We start from the raw sequence: 24,469 nt of genomic DNA on the forward strand, positions 1-24,469 counted from the left end.
TCAAACTCTTTTTAATATTATTCTTTAAAAAAATTAAGAAAAAAGAAAATAGTTTCGAGATTTTCAACTTGGTTACCATTTAATATAAATAAAATAGAATATTACCATTGGAAAGAAGGTGCATGTATTTGTAACTTCCTTGAATTTCATTTTGATCTCATTAGAAATACTTTTCTATATTAAATTTAATTATAATTAAAAAAAATTTCATTTGGATCCCATTTGGTCTAAGTCATTTTTAGACTAAACAATTTGATACTTTGCATTTGCCTCTCCTCTGATGTCTTAAAAAATTAATTAAGTACACATAATTAATTTTTATGATCAATTGACCTTTATACTCTTTTAATATTTTTGGGATAGTGATGTTCTTATACTATAGCTTAATTTTATACCAAATCTTGCCCTATAAAATTATTATTTTCCCGCCCACCTTCAACACCAGTAAGAGACTATTGGTTTTTAGTTCAAAAATGTCCATTTTCGCGTTTGTTAAAAAAAAAGCAAAAGGGGGAGAGAAAAAAAGGTGAAAAAAGGGGGATCCATTCCAACTCCAGTCCACCAACGGGGTTTTAAAATAGCATTGGGAAAGTTGGCCACACAAGAGAAGCTTTGATAAGAAAATTGTCTCCATCCACCCAAGAACCAAACAATCTATTTGGGATTTAAGTTAAAAGTAAGAAATCTACACTTTTTTCAAGAATTTTCCCACCCATTTTTTCCCACCCCACCTTTATTCCAGCAAACAAACGCAGCCTTAAATTTTAATAATTTTTTTTTAAACAAGTGCACATTTTAGGGTTACTTTGGGTTTATTCATTTTGTTACCTATTTATCCACTAGCATAATTTCAGGTTCATACATACGGATTTTTTTGTTGTTTTTTTTAAAATAATTTAAATTTATAATCGTTTTCACTTTAAGAGAATAATTACTTTTGCAAATTATTATGAGATTTTTGTACATTTTCATTTTGAGGGAGTAATAATTTTGCTCTAAGATCTAGAACTAAATTGGAAATCTTTTCTGTTGAACCCATCTCACCATTCTTGCAATACATGGAGAAATGGCGTGGAGAATTTTAATACATTATTAGCTTACCATAATATTTATGTAGCTATCATGCCTAATGACCTCGGGGGTGAGAAATGGTAACTTTTGACAGAATAGAATCAAAAGATATATCAGTTGGAAATAAATAAATTAGGGTATTTTAGTCACGAAGGATCACTATCCTAAAAGAAAAATATTACTCACATGCACAGCTTTATATATACATGTATTTTGTCTCCCACAATGCATCTCTTTAATATAATTAAATAGAGAAATGCTTGCATGATAAGGTCACGTGATTTTCCTTACTTTGTGCAATTAATTAAGGATCGAGATTTATGAAATCGAGATGCACATTTAAATCTTGGTTTTCTTTAATAATATATTCTTATTGAGTACTTGAATCGAGGCATAGCTGTTGAGAGAAGCTACATAGGGTCTTAGCTATTAACTACAATTGAGAGTTGATAGTTGAGAGCTGAGCCTTTCACCCAAAACAATGGCAAACTACATTTCTTATAGAAGTTGCTTAGTAACCAAAACCAGAGAAGAAGAGGAAGAAGATAAGAGAGCTTTCCAGAGATATAATAGTCTCATGTCAACCCTACCCAAGGAGGAGTGTTGGATGTTTGAGAATCTTTGCCAATACCAAAACTTCTGGTTTCCAGATGTCTATTGCAGAGCAACAATGGCATTCCAAGACCACTTTAAGCCTCGCTCCACTGATATATTCTCTGTAAGCACCCCAAAAGCCGGTACTACATGGATCAAAGCCCTTCTCTTCTGCACTGTTACGCGTGGTATCTACTCCAACCACAACCACAACCAAAACCATCCCTTGCTTAGTAACAACCCTCATGATCTTGTTCCATTTGTGGAGCTCAAGCTTTACAACAATCAAATTCCTAACCTTGAAATCCTTCCTTCTCCAAGACTCCTCGGAGTTCATACACCTTATTCTTCCCTGCCACCAAGTGTCATCCAACTCGATTGCCGGATGGTGTATGTTTGCCGAAACCCTAAAGATGTCTTTGTGTCTTTCTGGTTTTTCATCAACAAGATCAGAGATAAACTATCAAAACCACCATTGACTTTAGTAGATGCATTTGAAAGATTCTACAAAGGGAGTTCCCCATTTGGGCCTTTTTGGGATCATGTGTTAGGGTACTGGAAAGCTAGTTTAGATAGGCCTGAAAATTTATTGTTCCTCAAGTATGAAGAGATAAAAGCAAACCCAACTCTCCACTTGAAAAGGTTAGGCCATTTTGTGGGATACCCTTTTACCTCACAGGAAATCGAGGAAGGAGTTGTGGATGAAATCTTAAGGTCATGCAGCTTTGAGAACCTCAGTAGCCTTGAAGTGAACAAGGTTGGAAAACCTCCTTTGGATCTCGGGAATGATATCTTCTTCAGGAATGGTAAAGTTGGGGACTGGGTAAATCATTTAACATCTGAGATGATTGAGCGACTTGACAAGATCACAGAAGAGAAGTTCCAAGGCTCTGGCCTCAAATTCTGATCTTGTAAGTATTGTCTATATGTTTTCAATTTAGGTTTCACTACAAATATCATGCATATGTACTCGTTAGTATTTCTTCAACATTGCCAAGATAAAAGAAAAACCCATATGAGATTTGAAATCTCAGATCAGAAACCACAGAAGGACAATATCAAGTACTTTGAGACTAGGTAGGTGGGTTTTGTTGGGAATTCAGATCTTCTCTATCCAACCTACTTGGATCAGCCTTTTTTGTGAGTGTGGAGAGGAAGCTGATTTTTCTACATTTTTGACCTCTCAAAGAGTTAGAAACCCAAAGTTAAGATTGTTTTGTTGCTGATGGGATGGCCTACTCCAATTGCCTACGGCTATAATGTTTTAGATCACTATGGGCTGTGGAGCCTAATTGATCATGGGTATTGTTCAGTATATTAAAAAAGAGATCAAAATAATTTACATGTTAAATATATTCATCTTCACCTTTAGTTTGTGATATCTAACTTTCAAAACTGAATCGATGTATATACATTACATCTTTCTCTATCACCTAAATTATTGATGCTGCTCGGCCCAAATGGTTGAGTCCGGTTGTGGATTTTGCCAAACAATTCATTGATGAGATTATTTCTTATAACAGTTCGTGATTTTTCATTTTATTGTATCCAATTAAGAAGGGCCTTATGCACCACTACCATTCCATGATATACCATGGAAGCCTCCTCTTGACAACCAAAGATACCACTACAAGTGAGTCTGTTTCCTTTTTTGGCATGTTTAGCTCCTCAACCACCTCCAAGACATGCACAAATGCTTTCACTTCTGCTTCAAAGTTTGTTCTTACCACTAAATATACGCGATATATCTGCAAGGTAGCTAGCTATTTCATTCCTAACGAATCTCCATCTATGTTTAATTTTACCAACCCTGGTTGAGGACAAAACTAATGTTTTTCAAACAATCTTGTTATACCCACCTACACATTCACACTTAATCTTCTAAATTGTATGAATTGAAACTAAGCAAGAACTCTTCCCTTTAACAGTGGTTGTTTTGCACTAAATTTCTTTGAGCTCCCATCATTTCAGCAAATTCTATCCAGGGTGCGAAGCCTTGGCAAACCTCGCCGGTTCATTGGTTGCCGAAACCAGTGAAACGAAGGCGAGATTTTGCTGATACACTCTGTGCGTGATAGCTTGATAGGGTATAAAAACAGTGAGTGACATCGATTTATGTGTCTAAGTGGCCTTAAATGTCTAACTCATATTCTATAAAAAAAAAAAAAATATATATATATATATATATATATATATATATATATATATATATATATATATATATATATATATATATATATATATATATATATATATATATATATATATATATATCAATAATTTTTTCGCTTCTAAAATGTGTGGCTACAAAATAAAAATGCAATTGTCATATGTTAAATCCACTTTAACTAACAAAAAAAAATTCAATTTTTAACGTTGATGGAAGACAGCTACACAAGATGAGTCGTCGTCTTTTTTAGTTCTTCTTCAATTCTTCTTATGTTTTTCACTTCTTCTCCATCAAACCAAGGATTTCGCTGGTGATAGAAAGATTTCGACCAAGAAACTGAACACCGAGATGTTATCGTCATAACTCAGAAGGATAATTCCTGGGCCAGACCTGAGATGACTATTGGGCCTGGGCTTTCCTTCATTTTATCTTCGTATTGGGAAATAGGACTAAGGGCCCAGATCAGCCCATCATCTCCAACAGGGCGAGGGTGGTCCATGTAGCACAAGGCCATCATGCTTAGATCCATTTTTTCGTAGGGGAGTTCGTCCATATCAATGACGTTGCTTACTCAAGGATCTCCTCGAGCCTTGGGACGACAATATCTCCGTTCTTTTCAAAAGGCTCTGACATATCGGAAATAGAAAGGTGCACATCACCTTGATCGGACCTTCCTGACGGCTGATGCGACTATCTTGACTGCGCCTGGATCTAGTAAACGATAAAGGTCACCGCCACCCTCTGGCAGGAGAGGTAGGTCCTCTCCGGAGGTATGAATCCATTATATATCCCATCAGTGGGCATGAATGGGGGTAAGCTCTACACACTCCAGCCATCCTTCATTATCTTTCTGACCCTTCAGGAGCATGATCCTCATCATCTCTAGGTGCTATTTACTCCTTAATGGAGTCTTTGATTATTTGGCCTGGACTAACTCGATCGTCGGAGGTGGCTCCCCGTCCTCAAAGGCGGCCCCCTTTCACTTTCTTTTGGTCTTAGGAGCAGGGGCTGAATCAGGAGCGAATCATGTGGTCAAGATCATATTTCTTACACCAACAGGAGATAACTTTTTTAGTCAATCAAATCGAAGAGGCAAAGAACACATAATATGAACGTAGCAACATATCTAGGTGGCAATCAATCCATTTTCGGTGATATTTGCAGGTTCGATGGCAATTTTTGACAGATTCGGTATTTTTCCGACGATATTTAGCGATTTTCTGGCGACGTTGTTTAATTTCATTTTCGGTGCATTTTTCAGTTCACTACTCACCGAAGTGGGCGAAATTTCGTCGAAATGTTTTTCCGTGATTCTATCATAGCTAACAACTTCAATATGTTTATCCCAGCATGGACCCACACTCCATCCTCTGCCTATCATTATCTACAATTTTCTTCTACATATTCCCTTTCTTTTCTCCTCAAATTAGTAATTAGAGCAAGATCTTGCAAAAATTAATCACCGCCAGCTGGCCAATGGCTAGGAGTCGGGATCATCTCCCCATCGATGGAGCACTGCTGTGCCTTACAACCGGAAACCGTTTACAGAACGAGTTTTTTTTCAAAACCCACGGGGTGGCGCGGGGCCCAGAGTGACCCAAATCATGAGTTTTTTTTTCAAACTAACAAAACCATGAGAAGGAACAGCCACCGGGAAAATTGATTTCCGTTGGCAACCCGTTTTTCTAGGGCCCACAACTACAAAGTATTGTCCCTTTGTTGTGGCTACCGATTGACGTCGAAGGGCCAACATCTCCAAGGTCATGGAGCACCAGTAGAATGTGATCCGCCAACTCCATGGCAAGCTGGCACACGTTGTCTGGGGCTCTACAACTGAACAAAAGATAGGCCCCGGGGGCCCCCCGTGTAAAACGCAAAAGAAAAAAAAAAAAAAAAAAAAAAGGATAACTCATGTTAGATATGTGAAACAGGACCTACCTAGGGCAATAATTGATTTCTGTTGAGCAACACGTTTTTCTAGGGGCTCTACAACTACACAAAAGTATATGTCTCCTTTGTTGTGTGACTACCGATTTGAACGTCGAAAGTGACCAGTCATCTACCAAGGTCAGGGTTCAACTTCAATGTTGTACATTAACTGTGTTTCTGTCTCGTTTTTAACCATTTGAGACAGATGATTGAAATCAAAGCATTCAATGGACAATATTCAAGCCTGCCCCAAGGTTGACCTGTTTCTTGTAGATTTTTAGGTGGTCAAGTTAGACCCAGATGCAACAATATTAAACAAAAATCAAATTTAAAATAAATACCAAATGCATTTCAAAGAAAACAATAAAAAATGAGAATGATAATTGATACCATTAAAAAAAACTAGAGATTATTTAATAAAATAATTTAGCGGTGGGACCCCAAATAGGAAGGTTACTAGCTTTCATTCTTCGGCCCCCCCACTATTGCATCCTGGGTCCGCCACTGACGGTCATTCACATCTAATGCGCATGACTGAAGCTTTTTCGCCCTATTGAAAATTACATTATTGGATGGGCTGGCTGGTGCTTGCTGCTTGCTGCTGGGACAGTTCTAGAGTTTGAGCTATCACATAAACAGGGAGGGATGTTGGGTTGTTAATAATGCAGACCCCACAATCCATGGGACACCTCTTTCATTTTCCGATAGACCATAATGAATCCGTATGGTACCAACAGCATCAAATAATTGAAGGAAGCAAAAGGAAACATGCATGTAAGCTTCTTAAACTTGATGGGGGGAGGATTATAAATCATGTATTCCATCGTACAAGTTTGAGATATGAAAACGTAGATTACAGTAACACATCTTGTTCATCTTGTTCATGTATGGTGAGAATGAGAAGATCCCAGAGTCAGAAAATTTATGAATCAGATGGCTTGCTTGTTCCATGTTTACAGGCGGTGGCATGGGGGCTTGGTTTTGTTTTTTCAATTCATTACCAGCAACAATAAAAAAATGCAGTATGCCTGCAGGAAGTTTTGGGAAAGGCCGGTGGCGACCAATCAGCGCAGGATGGATGACCTGTCAGGACCCACAAAATATAAAATCCATCCATTATGTTTGACCATAGCTTCAATAATGCTATTGTATACTGCAATATAATTCCATTTCATGTCAGCAAACTAACTATGATACAAATGGATGGATCTGTTGCTTATAACTATATTTCTTGATAAAAACAGACTACCAACATTAATCATGTACATGCAGAAGGATGTAACACAAATTAGTCATTAACTACTCAGATGATAGTTCAAAAAATTACACTGATGCAACTTGAATCAGTGAACATATGAATTGAGAACTCACAAGAACCACTTTTTCCTGTAGGAATAGATTGAGGGAACAAGAAAAAGGTACTCAAAAGGTTTTTTCTTCTTTTCCTTCCACATCTTCTGCATCTCAGCCGTTCATTATCTACAATTTTCTTTACTTATTTCATTCCTTGGCGCCAGATCCTGCAAAAATTAATCACCGCCAGCCGTTCATTTGCTAGATTCAGATAGACTTCAGGACTTTTCCAAGGATTTTCAGATGAAGCCATGATAGGTCAAACTCTGAAAATCTGAATTGGAGTCAATGAAAACATGCTCAGATGCATTATCATAGATAATAAATAAATAAATAAATATATAAATAAAGCAAATTGCATTGGCACCCCAAAATGGAGGCCTTAAAGCACTGAAACTCTACTTTATGTTTAAAAAACATAGAGACCCCAAAACTGAATTTTCATTGAATATATTTGTCTAATTTATCACTAAAAACAGTTAAAGCACTGTTTATTATGGGGATAAATTAGTTCGAGAACCACTTTTGAGCCGCTCCTGTCAATGAAGACTCGAACACTGTGCACAAGATCTCATCTAAGTTACCAGCAACCGCCATTGTCTGCTGGTAGTAACTCATATGGGCCATCGGATGTCCAAATCCATCAACCGAAGAAAAGGTTGGGAGCCTAAAATTGTAAGGGAATTTAATACTGTATTGCTTCAGCAAATGGGGTCTTTCTAACGATTGACTATATGTCATCCGTCTTCCTGCCCCTTATGAGCTCTCCCAATTTTTTATTTATATTCGTAAATTTTCGATTGATCTATACCGCCCAAGTGCTTGGCGTCCGAACGCTGTCCCTGTCTGACCGTTGGGACGTTACTAAATGTGAATCGATGTATATACATTACATCTTTCTCTATCTCCTAAATTATTGATGCTGCTTGGGCCAAATGGTTGACTCTTGTTGTAGATTTTGCCAAATAGTCCATCGATGAGATTATTTCTTTATAACAGTTAGTGATTTTTCATTTTAATGTATCCAATTAAGAAGGGCTTTATGCACCACTACCATTCCATGACATACCATGGAAGCCTCCTCTTGACAGCTAAAGATACCACTGCAAGTGAGTCTGTTTCCTTTTTGAGCATGTTTAGCTCCTCGACCACCTCCAAGACTTGCACAATGCTTTCACTTCTGCTTCAAAGTTTGTTCTTACCACTAAATAAACGTGATATATCTGCAAGATTTAAGCTATTTCATTCCTAATGAATCTCCATCTATGTTTAATTTTACCAACCTTGATTGAGGACAAAACTAATGTTTGTCAAACAATCTTGTTATACCCACCTACACATTCACACTTATCTTCTAAATTGTATCAACTGAAACTAAGCAAGAACTCTTCCCTTTAACAGTGGTTGTTTTGCACTAAATTTCTTTGAGCTCCAATCGTTTCAGCAAATTCTATCCAAGGTGCGAAGTCTCGGCAAACCTCACCGATTCGTTGGTTGCCAAAACTAGCGAAACAAAGGTGTGATTTCGCCGATATACTCTGTGCGTGATAGCCTGATAGGGTGTAAAAATAGTGAGTGACATCGATTTGTGTGTGTTAGTGGCCTTAAATGTCTAACTCATATTTTATAAAAAAACAAAAAACAAAATATCAATAACTTTTTCACTTCTTATGTGGGTGGCTACAAAATACAAATGCAACTATCATATGTCAAATCCACTTTTTAAGTTTAACAAAAAAAATCAATATTTAATGTTGATGGACGTACACAAGATGAGTTGTTGTCTTCTTTAGTTCCTCTTTTGTTCTTCACTTCTTCCCCATCAAACCATAGATTTCACTAGTGATAGAAATATTTCGATGAAGAAATAGAATACGAAGATATCATTTTTGTTCGATCGAACTGAAGAGGCAAAGAAGAACATGTATACGAACGTAGAAGCAGATCTAGGAGGCAATCAATCCATTTTCGGCAAAATTTTGTAGGTTCGCTGGTGATTTTTTACGGATTTGGTATTTTTCCGGCGTTATTTAGCAATTTTCCAGTGATATTATTTAATTTCGTTTTTCGGTGCATTTTTCGGTTCACTACTCACCAAACTGGGCGTAATTTGGCAAAATTTCGACGAAATATTTTACTGTGATTCTATAATAGCTAACAACTTCGATATGTTTATCCCAACATGGATCCACACTCCATCCTCTTCCTATCATTATCTACAATTTTCTTCTACTTATTCGCTTTCTTTTTCCTCAAATTAGTAATTAGAGCGAGATCCTGCAAAAATTAATCACTGCCAACTGGCCAAAGGCTGGCTTGTCAAACAACTAACAATAACTCAAGTTAGATATGTGAACCAAGACCTACCCAGGGCAATAATTGATTTCTGTCGAGCAACACATTTTCTAGAGGCTTTACAACTACACAAAAGTATTTGTCTCCTTTGTTGTGTGATTACCGATTTGAACGTCGAAAGTGATCAGTCATCTACCAAGGTCAGGGTTCAACTTCAATGTTGCACATTAACTGTGTTTTTGTCTCGTTTTTAATCATTTGAAAGACAGATGATTGAAATCAAAACATTCAATGGACAACATTCAAGCCGGCCCCCAGGCTGACTAAATCCCCAACACGTGATTCTCTCTCTCTCTCTCTCTCTCTCTCTCTCTCTCTCTCTCTCTCTCTCTCTCTCTCTCTCTCTATATATATATATATATATATATATATATATATACAACAACAACAACAACAACAATAAGCCTTGTCCCAACTAAATGGGGTCGGCTACATGGATTCTTGCCTCCAATCAGTTCTGTTCGAGGCCATGCTAGATATAAGGCCTAAGCTATACATATCCTTTCTCACCACTTCTCCTAAGGTTATCTTAGGTCTACCCCTAGCTCTTCTAGTTCCTTCAATATGGATTATATCACTTCTCCGTACAGGAGCATTTATAGGTCTCCGTTGAACGTGGCCGTGCCACCTCAAACGACTTTCTCTAAGCTTATCACTTATGGGAGCAACTCCCAGCCCAACTCTAATATGATCGTTTCTTATCTTATCCATCCTAGTTTTGCCATTCATCCATCTTAGCATCCTCATTTCTGCTACACTGAGTTTATCTATATGATTCTTTTTAACAGCCCAACACTCTGCACCGTACATCATAGCTGGTCGAACAATGGTCCTATAAAATTTTCCTTTAAGCTTTAATGGAATACGCTGATCACATAAGACCCCGGACGCACCTCTCCACTTCATCCACCCTATTTTAATTCTTTGGGAAACCTCATCTTCCAAATCACCTCTTTTACTTATGATTGAACCTAGGTACCTAAAACAATCACTCTGAGAAATCTCTTTATCGTCAAGTATCACCACCTCATCATCTGGCCGATCATGACTAAAGTTACAAACTAAATATTCTGTCTTCGATCTACTAAGTTTAAAGCCTTTTGATTCCAAAGCTAATCTCCATGATTCTAATTTGGTATTAATCCCCACTTGGGTCTCATCAATCAACACAATATCATCCGCAAAAAGCATACACCAGGGGACCCTCTCTCTCTCTCTCTCTCTCTCTCTCTCTCTCTCTCTCTCTCTCTCTCTCTCTCTCTCTCTCTCTCTATATATATATATATATAAAGTGATCCTGGTACTTCAGCAGATCTCACTCACACATTTGAGTATTACACTCGAGGCATAGCTGTTGAGATCGAGAAGCTACATAGGGTCTTAACTCTTAAATTGAGAGTTGAGAGTTGAGCCTTTCACCCAAAGCAATGGCAAACTACATTTCTTACAGAAGTTGCTTTGTAACCAAAACCAAAGAAGAAGAGGAAGAACATGAGAGAGCTTTCCAGAGATATGGTAGTCTCATGTCAACCCTACCCAAGGAGGAAGGTTGGATATTTGAGGATAATCTTTGCCAATACCAAAACTTCTGGTTTCCAGACTCCTGTTGCAAAGCAACAATGGCATTCCAAGACCACTTTAAGCCTCGCTCCACTGATATATTCCTTGCAAGCACCCCAAAAGCCGGTACTACATGGATCAAAGCCCTTCTCTTCTGCACTGTTACGCGTGGTATCTACTCCAACCACAACCACAACCAAAACCATCCCTTGCTTAGTAACAACCCTCATGATCTTGTTCCATTTGTGGAGCTCAAGCTTTACAACAATCAAATTCCTAACCTTGAAATCCTTCCTTCTCCAAGACTCCTCGGAGTTCATACACCTTATTCTTCCCCTTGCCACCAAGTGTCATCCAACTTGGTTGCCGGATGGTGTATGTTTGCCGGAACCCTAAAGATGTCTTTGTGTCTTTCTGGTTTTTCATCAACAAGATCAGAGATAAACTATCAAAACCACCATTGACTTTAGTAGATGCATTTGAAAGATTCTACAAAGGGAGTTCCCCATTTGGGCCTTTTTGGGATCATGTGTTAGGTACCTGGAAAGCCAGTTTAGAGAGGCCTGAAAATTTATTGTTCCTCAAATATGAAGAGATAAAAGCAAACCCAACTCTCCACTTGAAAAGGTTAGCCCATTTTGTGGGATACCCTTTTACCTCACAGGAAATCGAGGAAGGAGTTGTGGATGAAATCTTAAGGTCATGCAGCTTTGAGAACCTCAGCAGCCTTGAAGTGAACAAGGTTGGAAAAATTGCTATGGATCTTGGGAACGATATCTTCTTCAGGAGTGGTAAAGTTGGGGACTGGGCAAATCATTTAACATCTGAGATGATTGAACGACTTGACAAGATCACAAAAGAGAAGTTCCAAGGCTCTGGCCTCAAATTCTGATCGTATGTATTGTCTATATGTTTTCAATTTAGGTTTCTCCACATATATCATGCATATGTACTAGTTTGTATTTCTTTAACCTTTCCAAGATAAAAGAAAAACCCATATAAGATTTGAAAGCTCATGTCAGAATCACAGAAGCACAATATCAACTGCATGAGGGGGGGAAAAGACAGAAACCAAAACCTCTGCAATCTTCTTTTACATTTTTTTTTTAAATGAAAGAAGAAAATAGTTAGTATTAAGCGTAAGTAGTGCAGTTACATGGATATGTTTGTTCCTAAATTTGTTCATTTAGATTAGATGAGACCTCTAATGTTAAACTAGTGAACCAACTCAAGAGTGTAGGGGACTTAAAAGTTACAATAATACGATATTGTTGTTGCTAATGCAACTTCTATCAAAATAGATACAAAGTTAAGAAGCCATCCATTGTCTTAAGCTTTGCAAAAAAATTCAATAGTAGTGGGTTATTTTGCACCACATTTCATTGAGATCCAATCCTTTCAATTTTGGTTTCTTATCTTCTGCATTTATTCTAAAAAGAAAACACCTCTAGTTTCATTTTCCTTGTCAATTCTACCAAAGCTAACAATTTCGATATGTTATCCCAGCATAGACCTACACTCCATCTTCTGCATCCCAGGCGTTCATTGTCTAGAATTTTCTTTTACTTATTCCTTTCCTTTTCTTCTCAAATTGGCGCGAGACCCTGCAAAAATTAATCCCACCAGCTGGCCCAACCATTAGCATTCACGTTTTGAGAAGTATCAATTGAGAGAAGAAATGTCAGAAAATGGCTGGTGTGTGGGACAACTAACAATCACTCAGGTTTGCCTATATGAACCCCGGACCCACGCAGGGCAATAATGATTTCTGTAAAGCAACACGTTTTTCTAGAGGCTCTTCAACTACTTAAACTCTCTGTCTCCTTGTTGTGTGAATATTGACTTGATCGTAGATAATAACTAGAGTGATCTACTAAGGTTGGTAGTTGAATTTAGGGGTGTAAACGGATCATATTCGAATGGAATGGTGGTAATAGCATATCCACATTCTATTATATTTGGACGGATTCAGATAATATTCACATTTCATTTTTTTTTTAATAAAATGCATGATAAGGTCATGCTTGTCTCTTTAATAGTTTAATTAATTAAGGATGGGCATTCTTCATGGTTTAGTATGATTCCACCTTCCTATTCCTATTCCATTGTTACGTAGGGGCGGACCCTGGATTGAATATTGGGGGGCCCGAAGAATGGAAGTCTAGATTGGGGAAGCACAAATGTTTTTTTGCCGCACATATTGTGTGGGTCCTTATAAGACCCATTGAGAGTCTCAGCTATGAATTATTTTATTATATTAAAGAATATACCCACATATATTTGTGGGGCCCACACATATTTGACAAAAATAGGTAAATTATTGATAATAATATTTTTTTTCAATAAGATATAGGTAAATTAAAGCATCATTACAAAAAAATGCACATGACTTCCAACCCTAAAAAGTCATATGCAAACAAATTTTGTTTTAGGTAAGAGATGCAAACCAATGGTAGTTAGTTACATTAGTAACCGTAAACATTTTATTCACAATATAAAATCAAATATAAAAAATTGCAGAAGAAATAAAGAAACAAAGAACATAAAATCAAATAATGAATAACAAAAAAAATGAAAAAAATATAAACAATAAATGAATTGAGAAAGAAAAAGAGTACCTAATTGTGGAGAAAAATTTTTTCCCAAATTTTCCTTAACTCAGGGCTTATAGAAAGGGAAGAAGAATAAATAAGAAGAAAGAAACAGAAGAGAATAAATAGGAAGAAAAGAGGAGAGAGGAGAGATGAGAGATATAAGAGAATAAATAGGGATTGCGGAGTTAGTTACTAATTAAGAATGACATTTTGAATTTCTAATAAGATTTTTTTCAAAAATTTCCTTTAAGCCACCTTTATAGAAAGAGAAGAGAATAAATAGGAAGAAAGAAGTAAGAGAGAAGAGAGGGGAGAATAAATAGGGATTGAGGAGTTGGTCTTTAACTAGGGATGACAGTTATACCCATTATTTTACTTTTAAAAATTGTTCTCAATATTGAGGGGGCCAAATAGTGACATTTCACATGTGAGAAGAGGAAAAAACTGGTAAAATGAAGAAAATTAATATAAAATGTGAAAAACTAATGGAATTATAAAAAAAAGTTCAAAATCCGGGGGGGCCATGGCCCCCCTTGGCCCCTAAGTGGGTCCACCACTGGTTACGCTCCACTGGGAACTTAAATTTAAAAAATCGAGATGCACATTTAAATAAATCTTCGTTTTCTTTAATAATATATTCTTTATGGAGTGGTAGGGTTGCCAGGCTGGCTAAATCACTAGCCCAGTCCGGTGACACACTCGAGGCATAGCTGTTGAGAGAAGCCTCAACTTACCTCCTTGTGGAATCGGGATCATCTTCCCGTCGGGGGAGCACTTTGTGCTCCTCGACGGCTTCCCAACCACAAAAACATAGTGAGGCCCACGGGAAGATGATCCTGATTCCACAAGGAGGTAAGTTGAGGCTTCTCTCAACAGCTATGCCTCGAGTGTGTCACCGGACTAGGCTGGTGATTTAGCAAACCTGGCAACCCAACCACTCCCCGTCGGGGGAGCTGATCCTGACTCCCTACTTGTGGGTCTACTAAACACAATTGAGAGTTGAGAGTTGAGAGTTGAGAGTTGAGAGTTGAGCCTTTCACCCAAAATAATGGCAAACTACATTCTTACAGAAGTTGCTTTGTAACCAAAACCAAAGAAGAAGAGGAAGAAGAGGAAGAAGATGAGAGAGCTTTCCAGAGATATAATAGTCTCACGTCAACCCTACCCAAGGAGGAATGTTGGATGTTTGAGAATCTTTGTCAATACCAAAACTTATGGTTTTCAGATGTCATTGCAGAGCAACAATGGCATTCCAAGACCACCTTAAGCCTCGCTCCACTAACATATTCTCTGCAAGCACCCCAAAAGCCGGTGCTACATGGATCAAAGCCCTTCTCTTCTACATTGTTACGCGTGGTATCTACTCCAACCACAACCATCCCTTTCTTAGTAACAACCCTCATGATCTTGTTCCATTTGTGGAGCTCAGGCTTTACGGCAATCAAATTCTTCCTAACCTTGAAATCTTTCCCTCTCCAAGACTCCTCGGAGTTCATATGCCTTATTCTTCCCTACCACCAAGTGTCATCCAACTCGGTTTCCGAATGGTGTATGTTTTGCCGAAACCCTAAAGATGTCTTTGTGTCTTTCTATTTTTTCAGCAACAAGATCAGGGATCAACTATCAAAACCACCATTGACTGTAGTAGATGCATTTGAAAGTTTTTGTAGAGGAAGTTCCCATTTTGGGCCTTTCTGGGATCATGTGTTAGGGTATTGGAAAGCTAGCTTAGAGAGGCCTGAAAATTTGTTGTTCCCCAAGTATGAAGAGATACAAGCAAACCCAACTCTTCACTTGAAAAGGTTAGCCCATTTTGTGGGATACCCTTTTACCTCACAAGAAATCGAGGAAGGAGTTGTGGATGAAATCTTAAGGTGATGCAACTTGAGAACCTTAGTAGCCTTGAAGTGAACAAGGATGGAAAAAAAATCCTTTGGATCTCGGGAATGATATCTTCTTCAGGAATGGTAAAGTTGGGGACTAGGTAAATCATTTAACATCTGAGATGATTGAGCAACTTGACAAGATCACAGAAGAGAAGTTCCAAGGCTTTGGCCTCAAATTCTGATCTTGTATGTAATGTCTGTATGTTTTCAATTTAGGTTTCACTACATATATCATGCATATGCACTAGTTAGTATTTCTTCAACATTGCCAATATAAAAGAAAAACCCATATGAGATTTGAAATCTCAGATCAGAAATCACAGAAGCACAATATCAAGTACTTTGAGGCTAGGTAGGTGGATTTGGTTGGGAATTTAGATCTTCTCTATCCAACCAGCTTGTATAAACCTTTGTGAGTGTGGAGAGGAATCTGATTTTTCTACATTTTTGACCTCTCAAAGAGTTAGAAACCCAAAGTTAAAATTGTTTTGTTGATGATGGGATCACCTACTCCAATTGGCCTACGGCTATGATGTTTTAGATCACTATGGGCTGTGGAGCCTGATTGATTATGGGTAATGTTTAGTGTGTTAGTAATTAGGTCTTTTCACAATGAGATATTCCTATACAGTAACGGCTTTTAATTATGAAGGTTGGCTAGGTAGCTGACCCTCTTAGTCTGCTCTTGCAAGAGTGGTTGATTGTATCATTAACCATTTCTTTATTTTGGTGCGAGGAGTTTACCATGAACTCACTTATTTCTGCCACTTCCGTTATTGCTGCTGGATTGGCCGTAGGGCTTGCTTCTATTGGACCCAGAGTTGGTCAAGGTACTGCTTGATTTTGTATAAAACTATTACTATTAGCCGAAATAATCAAATGATTCTGTTGATACATTCAATTAATGAAACATTTCACAATTAGTAAACTGGATTTATTGTCATAACCTAAATTGAGATTAAAATAATTTACATGTTAAATAAATTCATCTTCACCTTTAATTGGTGGTAGCCCATTAGATATTTAACTTTCAAACCTGAATCGACGTATATACATTACATCTTTCTCTATCTCCTAAATTATTGATGCTGCTGGGCCCAAATGGTTGACTCTTGTTGTAGATTTTGCCAAATAGTCCATCGATGAGATTATTTCTTTATAACATTTAAAGATTTTTCATTTTAATGTATCCAATTAAGAAGGGCTTTATGCACCACTACCATTCCATGACATACCATGGAAGCCTCCTCTTGACAGCTAAAGATACCACTGCAAGTGCATGAGTCTGTTTCCTTTATTGGCATGTTGTGCTCCTCGACCACCTCCAAGACTTGCACAATGCTTTCACTTCTGCTTCAAAGTTTGTTCTTACCACTAAATATACACGATATATCTGTAAGATTTAAGCTATTTCATTCCTAACGAATCTCCATCTATGTTTAATTTTACCAACCCTGGTTGAGGATAAAACTAATGTTCTTCAAACAATCTTGTTATACCCACCTACACTTTCACACTTAATCTTTTAAATTGTATCAATTGAAACTAGACAAGAACTCTTCCCTTTAACAGTGGTTGTTATGCACTAAATTTCTTTGAGCTCCAATCATTTCAGCAAATTTTATCCAAGGTGCGAAATTTCGGTGAGCCTCGCCGGTTTGCTAGTTGCCGAAACCAGCGAAACGGAGGCGAGATTTTGCCGATATACTCTGTGCTTGATAGCCTAATAGGGTATAAAAACAATGAGTGACATCAACTTACGTGTGTCAGTAGCCTTAAATGCCTAACTTATATTTTATTAAAAAAAATATATCAATAACTTTTTCATTTCTTACATGTGGCTACAAAATATAAATGCAACTTTCATATGTCAAATCCACTTTTTAACTTTAACAAAAAAAATTCACTTTTTAACGTTGATGGAAGATAGCTAGACAAGATGAGTCGTTGACTTCTTCAGTTCTTCTTCAGTTCCTCTTCTATTCTTCACTTCTTCTCCATCAAACCATAAATTTCGCTTGTGATAGAAAGATTTCGACCAAGAAACTGAATATTGAGATAACTTTTTTTGTCTATCTAACTTAAGAGGCAAAGAAGAACACGTAAAATGAACATAGCAGCAGATCTAGGTGGCAATCAATCCATTTTTGGCAATATTTTGCAAGTTCGATGGTGATTTCTAATGGATTTGGTATTTTTCCGGCGATATTTAGCGATTTTCAGTGATATTGTTTAATTTCATTTTTTGGTGCATTTTTCGGTTCGCTACTCACCGAACTGGGCGAAGATCAGCAAAATTTCGGGAAATTTCTCCGAAATGTTTTAACGTGATTCTATCATAGCTAACAACTTTGATATGTTTATCCCAGCATGGACCTGCACTCCATCCTCTGCCTATCATTATCTACAATTTTCTTCTATATATTCCTTTTCCTTTCTCATGAAATTAGTATTTAGAGCAAGATCCTCAAAAATTAATCACCGCCAGTTGGCCAATGGCTGGCTTGTCGGACAAGTAACAATAACTCAACCCGGACCTACCCAGGGCAATAATTGATTTCTGTCGAGCAACACGTTATTCTAGAGGCTCTACAACTACACAAAAGTATGTCTCCTTTGTTGTTTGGTTACCGATTTGATCGTCGAAAGTGACTAGTCATCTACCATGGTCAGGGTTCAACTTCAGTGATATACATTAACTGTGTTTCTGTCTCGTTTTTAACCATCTGAGATACAGATGATTGAAATCAAAATATTTAATGGACAACATTCAAGCCTGCCCCCAAGGTCGACCTATTTCTTGTAGATTCTTAGGTGGTCGAGTCAGACCCAGATGCAACAATATTAAACAAAAAATCAAATTTAAAGTAAATACCAAATACATTTTAAAGAAAACAATAAAAAATAAAAATGATGATTGATACCATTGAAAAGAACTAGAGATTATTCCGAAGATAAAATAGACCTAGCTTCGAGAATGCAAAAGACAGATTCGGAAGGAAATCACGATGTCTTTCAATTCGTAATTCCAGCACCTTAATAAAAGATCCAAATTTACACAAAAAAAAAGGTAAATAAAGAAATTATCGAAATTTTTTTGGGTTACGTCTCTTTCTGAAGATGCTAGACTCTTGTGTAGGTCCGTTGCTAGATTCAAATAGATTTCAAGACTTCTCCAAGGTTTTTCGGACGAAGCCAGTGACAGGTCAAAACTCTGAAAATCTGAATTGGAGCCAATGAAAACATGCTCAGAGGCTGAGAGGCATTATCATAGATTTAAAAAAAAAGTCAGATGGGATAAGGTGATTATTTCTTCTACTTTTCCTTTCCTAAAAACCCCATATTCTTTCTCCTACCTGATAAATGAAATTGAATTCCTTATGCAACCCCATATTGTATGCTGATGCCTCAAATATGATACAAGGATGACTCTTAAAGCCAAATTCATCAATCAATAGTAAAAAAAATTCCATCCTTCAAACCCAGCTGCCAACAATCTAAGCAATCACAAAAGCTTAACTGCTACATTAAGTCTACCAGACATGCTGTTTGAATCTGTGTGAAGACCCTAGCCTTCTGGCAAGAACCCACCCTACCTTGCTTCAGTCATGCGCATAACCATCAAGCAATACATTTCAGAGCATCGGATCGCAATTTCACTTGACGGTCATTCACATTTAATGCGCATGACTAAAGCTTTTTTGCCCTATTGAAAATTACATTAGTGGATGGGCTGGCTGCATCTGGCTGCTGGGACAGTTCTAGAGTTTGAGCTATCACATAAACAGGGAGGGATGGGTTGTTAATAATGCAGACCCCACAATCCATGGGACACCTCTTTCATTTTCCGATAGACCATAATGAATCCGTATGGTTCCAACAGCATCAAATAATTGAAGGAAGCAAAAGGAAACATGCATGTAAGCTTCTTAAACTTGATGGCGGGAGGATTATAATCATGTATTCCATCGTACAAGTTTGAGATATGAAAACGTAGATTACAGTAACACATCTTGTTCATCTTGTTCATGTATGGTGAGAATGAGAAGATCCCATGCCAGAGTCAGAAAATTTATGAATCAGCTGGCTTGCTTGTTCCATGTTTACAGGCGGTGGGGGCTTGGTTTTGTTTTTTCAATTCATTACCAGAAACAAGAAAAAATGCAGTATGCCTGAAAGTTTGGTTGGGGGGGGGGGGGGGGGGGGACATGTTAGTTCAGAGGTAAAGGAGAACAAAAGAAGACTGAAATAAAGACTGAAATAAGGACTGAAAAAGCAAATAAGAGGATGAATCAAATGAAGTGAATTCAGGGATGAAACGTGCCTGAAAAAAATTCATCATTTTTATTTTTGAATCTGCATCAATCTGTGGTATGCTGTCCTCCAGTGCCTGTTGCATGTGGACAGCAAAGTAACTATGATACAAATGGATCTGTTGCTTATAACTATATTACTTGATAAAAACAGACTACCAACATTCATGTACATTCAGAAGGATGCAACACAAATTAGTCATTAACTACTCAGATCATAGTTCAAAAAATTACACTGATGCAACTTGAATCAGTGAACATATGAATTGAGAACTCACAAGAACCACTTTTCCCTGTAGGAATAGATTGAGGGAACAAGAAAAAGGTACTCAAAAGGTTTTTTCTTCTTTTCCTTCCACATCTTCTGCATCTCAGCCGTTCATTATCTACAATTTTCTTTACTTATTCCATTCATTTTCTTCTAAAATTAATTGGCGCCAGATCCTGCAAAAATTAATCACCGCCAGCTGGCCCATCCATTAACATTCGTGTTTTGAAAAGTATCCACTGGGAGAAGAGGGGTTGTATGGTAACCATTTTGGCACACTTATTCTGTGCCATTTGCCCGTTTTGGCACAGAAGTGATCAGAATCTTGTATGGTAAACCGGTTCAGATTTTCTGTGCTGGTTCAGCAAATGTGTGCCGAACCAGGCAATGGGCACACTTTTTCCTTGTGTTAGAGAAGCTCCAAATTGGAGCTTCTCTGGCACAGAAGTGATTCTCTACCATTTTGCGGGGCACAAGTGAAGCCCATGACGCTGATTAGGGTTATCGATGTAATTTCACGATAACCCTAAAAGCTCCTCAAAGCTCCTCATCACTCTCGTCTCTCTGCACTCTGGTTGTCGTCGTCTCTCAACGGTCATCTCTCAACGGCACTGCACACAAGCCCTAGATAAGCCCTCTCGTCTCTCTCTCGTCTCTCTCTCGTCTCTCTCGTGTCTCTGTCCATCTCTCGACTCTGTCGTCTCTCTCTGCTCTCTCTCGTCTCTCTGCACTCTGGTTGTCATCTCTCAACGGTCATCTCTCAACGGCACTTTGGTAGCCCTAGATTAGCCCTCTCGTCTCTCTCTCGTCTCTCTCGTGTCTCTGTCCATCTCTCGACTCTGTCGTCTCTCTCTGCTCTCTCTCGTCTCTCTGCCCCTCCATCAATGGCACTTTGGCTCGTCTGTCTCGTCTCGCTTAAGTATCCGGGTTCTTTGGACTCTCTCAAGTTTGTCTGCCTACTTTGTATTGGAGGTTGAAGAAGAGCATCAACCGATTTCGCCAGAAGAGGAGCCCTTGCATCTGTGACTGCCCTCGCCCGTGGTATGTTTTTCTCTAGTCCTTTTTTCGCCAGTAATTTATGTTCGGATTCTGGTGAAATTAGGGCTTACCCTAACCTCTGGTTGTGGATTCTGCGTTGTAGTTCGAGCAAGGTTACCAAAGAGCTTTTGGTTGTGGATTCTGCTCTCAAGGTCTCTCACCTCGTCTCTCTCATCTCGCTCTAAGGTGTGTATGACTCTGCTGTGCCAGCCCAACTATTGAGCTAGTGTAGCTCCCTGTTTCTGAATTAAGCTTTTGTACCTACTGCTGCTACGGCTCTTTAATAGTGTGATTTGGACAGTAGAAAGCTAGAATTTTTCCATGTTCTTTGATTAACTTAATTAAATTGATGTTGCTTGTTACTCTGCACTTTTGATCGTTTCTTGTGTAACTTGAGGTCGATATTCTTGCAAGAGGCTGTGATAAACTTGAATCTTCTGTTATATTTTATACAAATTTATGATGACTTGATTTGACTTGGCTGGCTATATATATGTAGCTTCAAAATGATCTTCTGTTATTACCGGAAATTAATCTTTTGTGAGTAGCAATTGGATTAGTCATGGGAACTTTTATTTCTTCTTCTAGTGTGATTTCTGCAGCAGTTCTCGTAAGTCTCTTATGTTTTTGTTTTGATGCTTATGGTTCTAAAAGTTGTTTGAAGGAGGAGAGGATTGCTCTGTTACAATTGAAGGATTCTCTCAATTATCTGCATGGTTTCAAAATTCCCACCCCCTTCTGAGTCTTAAGATATGATTATACACTATGAGCTTAAGGAATTTTGTGTCTATTTTATATTAATAAACTGTTTTTCTCTTTTCTTGCCAGTTAAAACTGTATTTTTTTTCTCTTAAAATATCCACTTAGTCAAGATTCTTGGTGATCTTAGTTTCAAATCATCAATATTAGATCTGAACTAATAAGCTTGACATATCCAAATTGAGACCAGCAGTAGTTGATCATGGTCTGCTTAATCTGAGATGGTGCATTTTCAAAGTTTTTCAAATTAGTGTTTATTTTGAGAGCATGATGAAATGACTTTCTTTTTCTTTTTTGGAGTCTTGGATTTTACCCTATGAGGTCCAACAATGTAAAATTTTTTTAGGATAAGAATCATCAATTTTATATTTTTGATTAACCGAAAACTAAAAAGATAAAAGTCTTATGAGGAAAATCATCATTTTTTGGTATAAATCCACTTAAATGGTTTCTTCTCATAAGGTCCACTTGAAATGGTTGTGAAATTATCATATGAAATTATCACCAAGAATAGAATAGGACCTAGGCACTCTTCAGTAAGGAATGTTATAGAAAGGTCTTTTGGATGCTTAAAGAGCAGGTTCCCAATTTTGAGTAAAATGCGTCACGGGTTCACATTACGTACTCAAGCCAGAATTGTCATTGCTTGTTGTGCTATTCATAACTTTATCCGCGATGAGCAAATTGCGGACAAAAAGTTTGAAGAATTTGGAAACCCGCATTGGATATCTGAAGAAGTAATATCGGATCCTGATATTCCCCCTGATAACACCCAATAGAAGCAAGACAAATAGAAGAGAAAAAGAAAAAAATTGCAAATGAATTGGCAGCAAGAGCGAGACTCCCATTAATCACTTGAAAACATCAATTATAATCTCACTTGATTTTATATAAGCACTTATGAATGAATTGAACATGCATGTTTAGTTTTTTTTAATGTCTTTTATATTTATCTTTTTAAATATTTTATTAAAAAAATATACCCATTTTGGCACAGAAGTTGTACATACCATACAAGATTCGTGCCAAGATGGGCCCAAAAAAACGTGCCCATCTGTAGGTTACCATACAAGATTATGGCAATGATTCATGTGCCAAATTTGCCCACTTCAGCACAGAAGCATAAAAAATGGATTCTGTGTTGAAGTGGGAATTTTGGCACAGAATGGTTACCATACAACCCCGAAATGTCGGAAAATGGCTGGTGTGTGGGACAACTAACAATCACTCAGGTTGGACTATATGAACCCTGGGGGACCTACACAGGGCAATAATGATTTCTGTAAAGCAACACAGTATTTTAGAGGCTCTTCAACTACTTAAACTCTGTCTCCTTGTTGTGTGATTATTGACTAGATCTTAGATAATGATTAGAGTGATCTACCATACCAATGTCGGTAGTTGAATCAGACCCAAATGTAACAATATTAAACAAAAATCAAATTTAGAATAAATATCAAATACATTAAAAAAAATAAAACAATAAAAAATGAGAATAAAAATTGCTACTATTAAAAAAAAACTAGGGATTTATTTCCGCAGATGAAATAGACCTGGAGCTTCAAGAATAAAAAGACAGATTTATTTCTTTCAATTCGTAATTACAGCACCTTAATAAAATATCAAAATTTAACCCCCCCCCAAAAAAAAAAAAAAAAAAAAAAAAAAAAAATTTTTTGGGGGTTTTCTTCTAAAAAAAAAATATATTGGTGGGGGGGGGGTGGTGGGAGGGGGGGGGAGGGCCACGGGGTGTTTGGGGGGGGGGGGGGGGGGGGGGGGGGGGGGGGACCGCCCAAGGGGGGGGGGGGGGGGGGGGGGGGGGGGGGGGGGGGGGGAGGGAAAAAAAAAAAAAAAAAAAAAAAAAAAAAGAAGCGGGCCGGCCGTTTAACTTTAAAAAAAAAAAAAAAACAAAAAAAGAAAAAATTTTGGAAAAAAAATTTTTAAAAAATAATAAAAAAAAAAGAAGAGCGGGGGGGTGTGGGGGGGGGGGAGGGGGGGGGGGGGGGTGGGGGGGGGGGGGGGGGGGGGGGGGGGGGGGGCGGGGGGGCGGGGGGGTGGGGGCCGGGGGGGGGGGGGGCCGGGGGGGCGCCGGGGGGGTGGGGCCCTCATTATGGACATTTAACTAGGGCACGTGACGGTTCATTCCTTAAAATAAACCTGTTTTTAACTACTAAAACCAGACTAAACATTCTTTAGAACAAACAAACAACCTGTCTGATAATTTGACTCATACACATATGTACACAGTCTAAAGTCCTGTTATACTTACATTTGACCTTACAACAGTGTTTAGTAAAGTACATACAGTCTCAAAGAAATATATACATTCACAGTTCATTCAAACTAACATTAGTTGCAACAAAAAGAAAATGTTCCCATCTTCAACTTTAAAGGTACTGTCAAGTAGCAGCACCCTTGCCCTTATCGCGTGTCTGAGGACCTGTCAACATTTTCAATAATGAGCTTTGCGGCCCAGTAAGCAATATAGACAACCATGTAAGTAAGTCAGGCAGTTCATCATGCATCAATAATCATATAACATCATACATTCCAATTTTTTTTCTTTCGTTTTCCTTTTC

The 24,469-nt window shown here is 37.9% G+C and overlaps 3 pseudogenes; all 3 read left to right on the forward strand.

Annotated features, from left to right (window-relative positions):
- Nucleotides 1–1,518: 1,518 nt before the first annotated feature.
- On the forward strand, nt 1,519–3,565 carry LOC148999319 (cytosolic sulfotransferase 5 pseudogene; annotated as a pseudogene).
- Nucleotides 3,566–10,779: 7,214 nt separating this feature from the next.
- LOC148999320 (cytosolic sulfotransferase 5 pseudogene) lies at nt 10,780–12,109 on the forward strand (annotated as a pseudogene).
- Nucleotides 12,110–13,417: 1,308 nt separating this feature from the next.
- LOC148999321 (cytosolic sulfotransferase 5 pseudogene) lies at nt 13,418–15,694 on the forward strand (annotated as a pseudogene).
- Nucleotides 15,695–24,469: the final 8,775 nt, after the last annotated feature.

The sequence above is a fragment of the Hakea prostrata genome, unplaced genomic scaffold, assembly GCF_041222555.1.
Source record: "Hakea prostrata isolate BN-2017 unplaced genomic scaffold, UWA_Hpros_2 contig_15, whole genome shotgun sequence".
NCBI classification, from domain to species: domain Eukaryota; kingdom Viridiplantae; phylum Streptophyta; class Magnoliopsida; order Proteales; family Proteaceae; genus Hakea; species Hakea prostrata.